This window comes from Atta colombica, unplaced genomic scaffold (genome assembly GCF_001594045.1).
Source record: "Atta colombica isolate Treedump-2 unplaced genomic scaffold, Acol1.0 scaffold107, whole genome shotgun sequence".
NCBI classification, from domain to species: Eukaryota; Metazoa; Arthropoda; class Insecta; order Hymenoptera; family Formicidae; genus Atta; species Atta colombica.
The window spans coordinates 4,796,887-4,807,152 of record NW_017259192.1 but is presented as its reverse complement, the minus strand read 5'-3'; the positions used below and the strand labels follow the sequence as shown (position 1 = coordinate 4,807,152).

The following is a 10,266-nucleotide window of genomic DNA, read 5'->3' as shown; positions in this document are numbered from 1 at the left end:
TAAAATGATATAATAGAAATATGTAAGAAATAATATACTTTTTATAGTTAAATTATCATCTTCTTTTCGTAGTAATAATTCTTTTAGTATATCTAGTATTTACATATTGCCTATTTAAAAAGATAATGTTTATATTTTCACTTACAAAGCAAATTTCAAAAATAAATTTCAGAGTTTTGAATTAAAAATCAATATTTGTATGAATGGTAATTTGCTATTCTCTGGATAAAATCTAAAAAGAGAGAGAAAAATAGAAAAATTCCTATTTGAAACTGCCATTATAGATATCCTAACAGATCACGACTTCGACGATAATCCGGTTGTCCCACTTCCTCCTTACTCATTCATCCAGTCTCGAGCAGTTCTTGGACTATTAACCGGACCACTAAGCGAGTTAGTAACTGGATTACAATAAGTTACGGGATTAACGATGACGACCAGCGAATTACAGAGATCGCGAATCAACGGCTGCAATGGCAGCGACGTCGTGCTGCGAAAAAACTTTCGAGCAGGTTACCAGAAATGAGAATCGCGCAGACAACGATCGCAGCGCAGGTTGAGTTTCAATGCGGTATGATATAGCGTTTTACGTAGCGTACGACTTAATGTAGCGCAAAGTAGCTTCGAAATTTACGACATCCATTTTAATGTGCTTTAATGCGGCACATTTTCGCACGATTTAAAAAAACGGAATCATATCTGTTGACGGCGAATTATGAAATCGTCTCTCACTGCCGGAAATAACGTCAGCCCGAGATTCCGCAGTCTAACTTGTATCGCGATATCATGCGTTTCGCGCAACAATTCCACGTTTGCTGACTAATTACAATATCGTTCTAGGAGCGAAACAGAGACTAACAGTGGCGGTATGAATTGTGGCGAGAAAGTGAAATCAGAGTATTTTCAAATTCGATTTGAGTACAAATTCTTTGAAATCGAGCAAAACTTCTAATAAAAAATTTCTTTAAGCTCCGAAAGTAAATTGAACATAAAATAAAGTAAGCGATAAAAGAATCATAATATTATCTTTCGCGAAAATTTTTTCATTTCAAAGAAATGAATCGAAGATTCAAGCATCATTTAGTAGAAGAACATTGAGTCAGGATACAGCTTTATAAAGCTCTTTATTGAAAGCTTTAAACTCTTTTGAGACATAACTTTCTCAAGCGTGTACGCGTGTAAACTAAGTTGAGGTAGTAGTCTTCAATTATACACCAAAAAGAGAAATATGCTAATTGTGGGTTGAATCTAAATGGGTATTCATTAGTAGTTCGTCGCTGTAATAATTTGCCCGTCCTGTAATGCTGCATTCTTCAGGCGAACTCACTAATATGAATCTTCAAGTATGATAATCGACGGTGAGATAGTGCTGTTCAATTACACTATCGAAATGAGATAATCAGTGTATTCCGGTTAAGTAAATGTCCTCCTGGTAGTTCCTTTCTGAGAATGTGCGTTTAATTGGAATACTCAGTTGTTTTCCAAGTGTAGATCTTATTAACATATTCGACGCATTGCAAAGGATGGGAATTACGTATACATTTCCTCTCTCACAGCGCTTGTGTCTCACTAATATGAACACGAATTGCGTTATCAAGAATTACGCAAATTATTTTACCATCGATATTTATACATTTTATACATAGGAAATGAACGTAAATAAATGAAATATCAAAGTTTATTTAGAAGATTATATATTTTCTACATTTAATGGATTAAAAATGTAATAAATTAATTTTTTCTTGTGTCTTATTTATTTGAAGATAAATCTTTCACTTATTATATTAATTGTTTCAAGGTTATAAGGTGATAAAATCAATACTAAAAACCATATATTTAATGAAAGTAAAAGAGATTTTTGCATTCCCTTAAAAAACTTAAAATATTACACGATAAATTAAAAACCAATAATTTCTTTTCATTATAATTGTTGCAGATTCCTACGATATTGTGTAAAGTGGCAAATTTATTATTCATGGAGATAATGTTTTATATAATAATATTTCATGAAAAAATAATATAATGACATAGCTAAATAAAATATAAATTACCGCATGCTGTCGGCAAATAAATAAAAGAGTTGATTTATTTATTAAAAACGAGTTGTCATCGCGGTGAATCATTGCACGAGTGCACTATCGTGTGCAAACTAGCATGCATGCCGTATTTGTATTCACAAGTATGAATATGATTATAACACCTCGTTTTTAGCACAGTAGCGCTGATAATAATGAATGGGCAATGGCATAGTTGAAATTTTAGATCGCCCAGTCGATGAATAAAAGAGCACCGCAGCTTCACCATCAAGTACGCCATTATACGCTCATCATACGCATGTTGATATGTCGTATGCAATCTTACTACGTCATAAAGCTAAAGCTAAACCGCTACTTCAAACCGCGTCATTTAATAGTAATAAAGTTAATAAGATGTCCACCTACATAGTGACTATTAAGTCGAAGCGCGATTCTAATTCCACTTGCGTTCTCTCGTGTTATCTGCAGTATTGAGAAAAATATGAAAATAGTATGAAGACGGAAGTAATTATTGTACAGAATATTTTGATTTATGATTATTCGGAGCGTCATCTGCGCCACATTAATTCGACAAATTTAACACGCACATTATTAATTAGCTTTTTTAATAACGACGAATATTATATTATACATATCCCATAAAAATATCGTTAGAAAAATTTTACTTAAATTATCTGAAAAGATATCTACTGAATCTGTTCAACTTGACGTTCGTTAATATAATTTTCTGTTGATAACGAATTCATACTCATTTGATTATATTAAATAAAACGTTTTATATTGAACACGTAAATTCGAGTTTTTAAAAAAATTTGTGAGATTACAAATGGTGGTGTCCGATTCGGTGAGTTTTGAGTTTTCGCGCGAGGTCAGAAATCTGAATGATACGTCCTGTGGAACCGCGGAAGCGTGGAGCTGGTGAACGTACTTGAAATCACACGGTAGATAGTCCGAATCGCAGGGCCCCGTCCTACCTTCTTCCTTCTGTATCCCTTTCCCCACCCTTTCGCCATGGCCACCTCCACCATCATCGGCTTCTTGCTTCTGCCCCCCCTCCCCCTCCTTCACCGGGGGCGTCCCGTCGCACTAATAATTCGTGAGTACATTGCGGTGATGTTGAGCATTCCACCTGCCAACAGCAACCGGGTATATTCCCCCACCTGATGGTACCGGCAGGAAAAGTGGCCGCACGCCTTGCAATCCCAGCATTTCTGTGTTGGTTGTGGCCGTGAACGGGGCTCAAGTCCAAGGACACGCGGGAGCGAGAGAGAGCGCTTCTTCGAGTGCTTAGGAGAGAGACTTCCCTGCGTACGAGGCCCGCCGCGTTCTACTGCAGATTTTACCCTGGTTTCTACCGGCGCGGCTTGCCACCGCAACCGTCCAGGTACGTGATCCGACGAAAAGCCATCTACGGATAGCAGTACGACTTGCGCGCTGGGCCCCCTTCTGAGGTGTGCGGAATGATAAACAGTGTTGTACCGAGCGGCTCGTATATCAGTGAAATCGTAAAGTTCGACACGGTTTTCTACAACGAACGAGTCTCGGAGATGGACGAGATTCTACCGGATGCCGAGTCTGATCGTTTTCCTGTCATTCGGAACGGGTTACGAAGTAGATGTCGCCGAGATATCCGCTCGGTGGGACGCTGTTACGGGGACCAGGGCGACGTAGCGCGAATAAAAATGGGCGACAATCTATCATGCGCGTCATCTTCGTGCAAGGAGCAGGATCGGATAGTGAACTTCTTCAATATATACCGCTTAGAGGTCTTCCTCCTGTCGCAAAATCGGACTGCAGCGACTCCGGAAATTCGAGATTGGGAATGATCAGATTGTCGACCTGGACAAGCCGGAGATAAAGGGGAAAAAATACAAAATCGCATCCCCCTTGTCGACTGCGCACATCTCTTTTTCCAATTAAACGCAAAATTCCGCTTGTCCCTGGGCCGATCGGGCTCGAATTTTTCCATTTCGCGTTTTCACGTCTCGCCGGGTGCTGGACGACGTGCACGCCCCAATCCATTGACGATGCGCACTGTATTCCCGATGAAATCGATAAAGTCCCATCCACGGCAATAGTTATAGCCTCGCGCGGCTACGTACAGTGGATCGCGGAAAAACAATTTTCCGTCTCGGTGGTTTCGCGCACTCGAGAGAAATTCCGATCTTCCGCCCTCGATGGCGATCTGGAATAATAATTAATCGAATCAGCGTGCAAATGTCGTTGCGTAATCGCAGTCGTGCAGAGCGGGTTGGTGGCGTCAGCCGTGCTACGACGTCCTACAATTTTCTCTTCCTCGACATTATGGAAAAATGAAACGAAATTATGATGCCGCTTTCATAAGGCCTCTTCCGCAACCGTAGGATTACGGTAGAAACGCGGTTTTCAGTGAGGTTAACTTCTGACATAATTGAATCGAAGATTGCTTCTGGAATTCCTTTCAACGTGAAACGTTAAGAAGGTGAAAGGATGCTTATAATTTCCCGTCATTCTTTTTTTTTACATACAAAAAGAAGGTTCATAGTATCGATTGAGCTGTGCGTGATGTATAATTGATGAACGAACAGAGATAGCAACAAGTTTTATATATACATATCATAGCCTTTTGATTATAAACATCTAGTAAAATTCTGCGCGAGTAGAAACGGTATTGCATAAAGAAGTTAACGGTTTTTACTAGTAGCGTAATCTTACCTGCACCAATAGAAATTCCAACCCGCTTAATGAGGGTCGTAATAGAACGATCTTTCGAATCAACAGCTTGTATGTGATAAGTGCATCTATCACTGCACGCTTGATTAAAGATCAGATAGAATTCTTGTCAATATTTTTCTTCGCAGCATCTTTCAAAATTAAAATGAAGGAAATAGAAATGTGCACGAGTGTAATATTTTATATCGATAAGTCGCAACATTTTTCTCTTGTGGTGCGATTTATTTTAGTATTGGAAACATCTATAGGGATATCTACGTTGTTCATTGTGAAAACACACTTGAGTCTCATCACAGAATGTCATATTAATAAAACAACGTTTAAAAAGCGCAGTGCGCAGACTAGTATTGCTATATGGTGCAAAAAGTGCCGAACTAAAAATCGTGTAATAAACGACTGGCAATGAAAATATGTGTATGCTATTATATACGCTAACACGAATGTTATTCAATATCGTTTATTATACGTTAGATTCTGATCGTTATAATACATTTGCTTGGATTCTTTTGTGGATTCTGACAAATTGCTTTTCATTTTAACTCGTAAATTCTGGTAAAAATGCGGATGCTTTCGTTTTCTATGTATTTTCCAAGAATAACAAACTAGCTATTAATCTTTACATTAATTGAAATTTATATTCAATTTTTACATGGAAAAAACGAATTTGTCGAAGTCTCTAACAATTTAAGTAAATACAGAGCTGAAAATAATTTTGTTGACCGTCAAAATAATTATGTAGGAAACTCAAGCATAATGAGCAATGCTTGAGTTTCCTAAAGTTTGAAAAAAGTTTCGACATCTTTGCCGTCAGTTTAACTGTTCTACATTATTATTTTGATGATTTAACAAAATTATTTTCAGATCTGTATCGAATTAAATTTGTAAATGTTTCAGCAAAATCTGTCCTTTTCTGTATGTAGTATAACAAGGATAGCAAATTAAAATAAAGTTGAAATCAAAATGTGTTAGTAAATTCGATCGGAGCGCTATAAATGGTGCGAGAAAAACCTTACATGACGTCTTACGTATGACTATAATTGCTCAGTCTTTATGAACAAGGAAATTTATGATAATGCGATTCCCATGTTTAGATGATACAAAGCTGAGAGCACATATTTCACTAAGCTATACAGTGTTGTATTCCGCTAGATTAGTAGCTGACGTTAATATATAACCTCTTTGATCAGATATTCCAGAATTATATTCCAATATTTATAGCCTCATATATATCGATCATGTGATTGACGAAGTATGTGATTATAATTTAAGAGCGTGCCCAGGCGCCCTGTTGTTCATCGCGTTTTGGAGCAATGTTTCGCGTCGAAGAACGTTATATATACTATGCCGGGTAGTGCAACAGTATTCAATTCTTACTTGCACCCAGGCATTCGCGGGAAAATCGGTTCCTGTAATTACCTTAATGAATGGCAACAAAGGCAGAAGAGGCTTGTACCAAGCGATATTATGTTCTCTGCGCAGTGTTCTCCTTCGCGCAATATACTCTCCCCCTTATTCCATCCCACCTCTCTCTTCTCTCACACCATCTTCCTCTCTCCGCTCTATCTCAAGACCTCTCTCGACGCTGAGACCGTTTCCTTCGCCATTACATTGTGGCGAACTGTTCGACTAACTTTGAAATAATTAGTGCGGATAATGAAGTTCGGCTGCACAATGGCCTCGGCAGCGAAGGGTAATGAGATTCGCCCTTCCCGCGTACTGACGTTTCGGTGCGATATTGATTACTTAAAACGCTTCGATAGTCTTACCAGGATAAATGAGCGAATCGGATTTCGATGAGCAGTTGTTGAATCAGGGCAACTTGGAATTATTGATGCGTGCGACATTGGAAGACGGAATTGCGCTCGGTATGTCGCGGCAAATAAATGACACATTTTATTTCTCTTCTCATCGATACTAATTTATAACTGTATCTATTATTATAGCAATCTGCATATTGTACGTAAGTTTGATTATCGTAGTTTTCAATATACAAAGATATACCGTCATATGCTTCACGACTAACTTTCCTTGATGGATTTACAAAGTGTCCCAGACTATTAACACAAGATTGATGAATAATCTTTAATAAAACGTCGTAAATTGGGTGATTAGCGCGTATTAAGTAATAACTCTTCGACAGGTAAATAATCGATAGTATATTAACTCTGTTATTAACTTCTTTTACAGTCTATGATTATATCGGTCACTTAGTAATGTAATAATACTAAACTAATCTTTAGACCCAAGGTAAATGCAACGGCCTTGACCGAGAAGAAAAATCATAATGCACTCAGACTAATATCGCTCTAATTCCGTAACCAATCGAGCATGGATAGGAAGCTAATCTCGATAAATACTTTAAGTGAATCTTAGTTTACCTTTTCTCATGCCATCAGCAGTTATCGATATGGTACATCGTTATAAAGAAGTTTGCCGTAATGTTTAATAAGCCGTGTTACGCAAACCATTTTCCCTGCTGTCGGCGTAAAAGAGAGAGATTTCGTTTCTTTAGGATACTCGCCCTCGATTGCCTCGGTGCGACACGCACGAATTTTCTCACCCGTGACTGAGCAATAAATCATCACCGGGAAAACTGAGCACATCGCACACGTTACGGTTTTGACGTTAATCGAACGAACGATGAAATATTAACGAGTGAATAATTTCAACGCGACGTTTCGTCGCGACAGCAAGCCGTCGATAAGTCTGACGTCACAAGAGGATATTAACGCGGCGCACGTAACAAGCCACTGTCAACCGCTAATGACATTACTTTCTTCAATACCAAATAGTATGGTACGCATAAAGAAAGGATGAGGGATATCGATCTCACATAAACTTGTCCTTGACCGGATGCAAAATTGACGCAGCTGTTAGACGGGACGGGACGAGACGAGACGAGCCGAGCCGAGCCATGCGTTCAGGTCTCATTATAATGAAAATCATATAAAAGGAATAATGATCAGCTGTATCCGAGTATCGCGCTCCTGCATAACGGACTGTTCGTAAAGCATATATTTTACGAAATGACGCGATTGATGAACGCTAAGCGCATCTCCGGTCGCGTTCGCCTATTTGTGGAAACTCAACTTAACGAGCATCTAGCTCAAACGACAACTTTTCGCATGGACTCTCTCCATATACCAATAAATCCGTCAAAGTATACCTCAATTCCCTATATCCGTCAGATATCTATCAGCACGAGATTGACTACACATTTCCGGGATGCCATACTGAAGATAGCGGATAATCAATGAAGTTTTGCCGTAGTCAGGATGGTAATGAGTTTTCGTAACCGAATGACAGTGAGTGGCAATAAAGTTACCAAGGAAACGAGCTGTATCAGTGAACGAGATATTCATTTGCTTACTTAGGAATAATTAAAATAGTTTCGAGAGACAAAGAAATTCTTATGCATGTATAAAGTTTTCATTACGGTATTTTACTTCCCTAATTTTCTTCTCAGCAGAAGAAGCCGTGTTTCAAGAACTGTTATTTACTCTATTTCCTTTTATTTTGTTGTATGATACGTTTTCAACATTACTATTAAAATCTTTACGGATAGAAAATTAACGTGCCAATTAGAACTCGTATGATATATACTTATCAATCTGGTTACCACTGGCTTCGAACTGACTGTCACCGAACTGGAGATAATAAATTATTACGTTATACATCATCAATGATACATCATCAATGATACATTATCGATGGCGACTGTTACGCATACATGTTGCTGTGTAATCCACTAATTGACTGGGTGGGTCCACTTACTCTAGATATTTATAAAAAAAGATTTTATCAATATTACATATGATTGGTATTAAACTTATTACCATTACTTTTCTATTAAAGCTATAATAAAAACCTCATTTTTATTAATTTTTATTAATTTTTTATTATTTTTTAATTATATTTCATTATTATATCTATACAATTTTAAATCAATAAAATTCTACAATTTTAATACTTATGCATTTAAATTGTATGCATTGTAATTTAAATAAACGAAACTAAATTTGAATTATATATATTATGAAAATATCATTAACAGATTCTATTTCATTATTTCTCTCTTTTTTTTTTGCTATAACAATATAATTTTTCAATAATTTACTGAAAAGTTGTTGATTATAAATATCTTTTTCAATAACGTTTTAGTCATGTAAACGTTTTATAAGCATGACCGTGCTACACCCAACTCAAGCATGTACTTTTGCTTCTTCGTGATTATCTGGCATTGATCTGGAATTATAGAGCATGCTCGAGCGTGCTCGCATTTCAACAGCACGCGCGATCGGAAAAGAATTTAACGCACGAGTATGAGTTTTTATTTTTACAAGTTTCTCGATATATATCGCGGCAACCGCAAAATTTACACACAAAGGGAACACACCTGCATTTGCGAGAACAGGTTGGCTATTTAAAAGTCGCGTGATCAAGCGATCCAGGAACTTTGACCGCTCATGTTTGAAAGTTACAAATTGCGATGTCAGATAACTATTCAAATTACGAATATGAAAATTCAACTCTTTGTTTTTAAGAATAACTATGCATGGAAAGTATTTGTATTTTGTGGTATTAATTTTGTTGCTACATACACTAAAAATAATGAATAATAAAAAAATGATAAGACATTTTTTTTAAACAAGTATTCAATCAATCAATCATCTAAAAATAAATCTTTTCGAAAATTAAATAATACGTATTTGTATCGTGAATATCTTATACAAAAGTTATCCATTATAAATAAATAAAAAAAAAAATAACAAAAATCAAGTTGCCACAAATGTATTCCTCAATAGTGCAAACTAGTTTCTCGTCTTGATCGAATCGTGCAGAAGAAGGGGATTTAACGAGCATTCGCGTGTTAGACCCCTCGGGGGAAGCGATGAAAAACCGCGACAGCGCATAACTCGTTCTCTAAACGCAATCTCCCGGAAATAAAATTCTCCTGAAAAGATGATCGATGAAATGCGACGATAGCCTCTATCTCCCCGTTCTCCTCCGAACCACGGCGCTCGTAACCAGCTGTGAGGATTACAACCGCCTCGCTGTTATAACGGTACACACCCGCACGCGTATGTACTTACAAGGCGACTGTTATGTGAAGCGAAATCAGAATGCTATATATATATATATATATAGCATACACACACACACACACACACACACACACACACGCGCGCGCGCGCGTGTCCCCTGTCCTATCTCGCGAATTTGCCACATTTAGGATCCATCCGCTCAGGAGGAAGTGATGATGTTCATTCAACTGTGCATTTCCGAGAAGTCGTAAAACCAGGAGCCCAGTCCGATCGTTTTACTAGAGGAAGAAACTGCCCATTACCGCGTGAGAAAGTAACAGATCAATCGTTGCGTTCAACATGATCATCTTCAAATTTGCCTCCAAATGACACGCGAGAGCTACCATTCTGCACTCCATACATATGTGTCTAAGTATCTCATACTGATTCTAATTCGCGTCCTTCATCTTTGATAACTATCTACGTCCCGTTAC

The 10,266-nt window shown here is 37.6% G+C and overlaps 2 protein-coding genes across 2 annotated transcripts in view; one reads left to right on the top strand and one right to left on the bottom strand.

Moving 5' to 3' along the window:
• The window catches only part of LOC108692839 (autophagy-related protein 16-1), a 389,033-nt gene that overhangs the window by 38,828 nt on the left and 339,939 nt on the right, over positions 1-10,266 (bottom strand). The window lies entirely within an intron of this gene.
• Positions 3,381-10,266, top strand: part of LOC108692828 — a 174,768-nt gene continuing 167,882 nt past the window's right edge. Inside the window, exon 1 of the mRNA XM_018201335.1 lies at positions 3,381-3,420. The gene's annotated coding sequence lies outside the window, so the exon portion shown is untranslated. The remainder of the gene's footprint in view (positions 3,421-10,266) is intronic.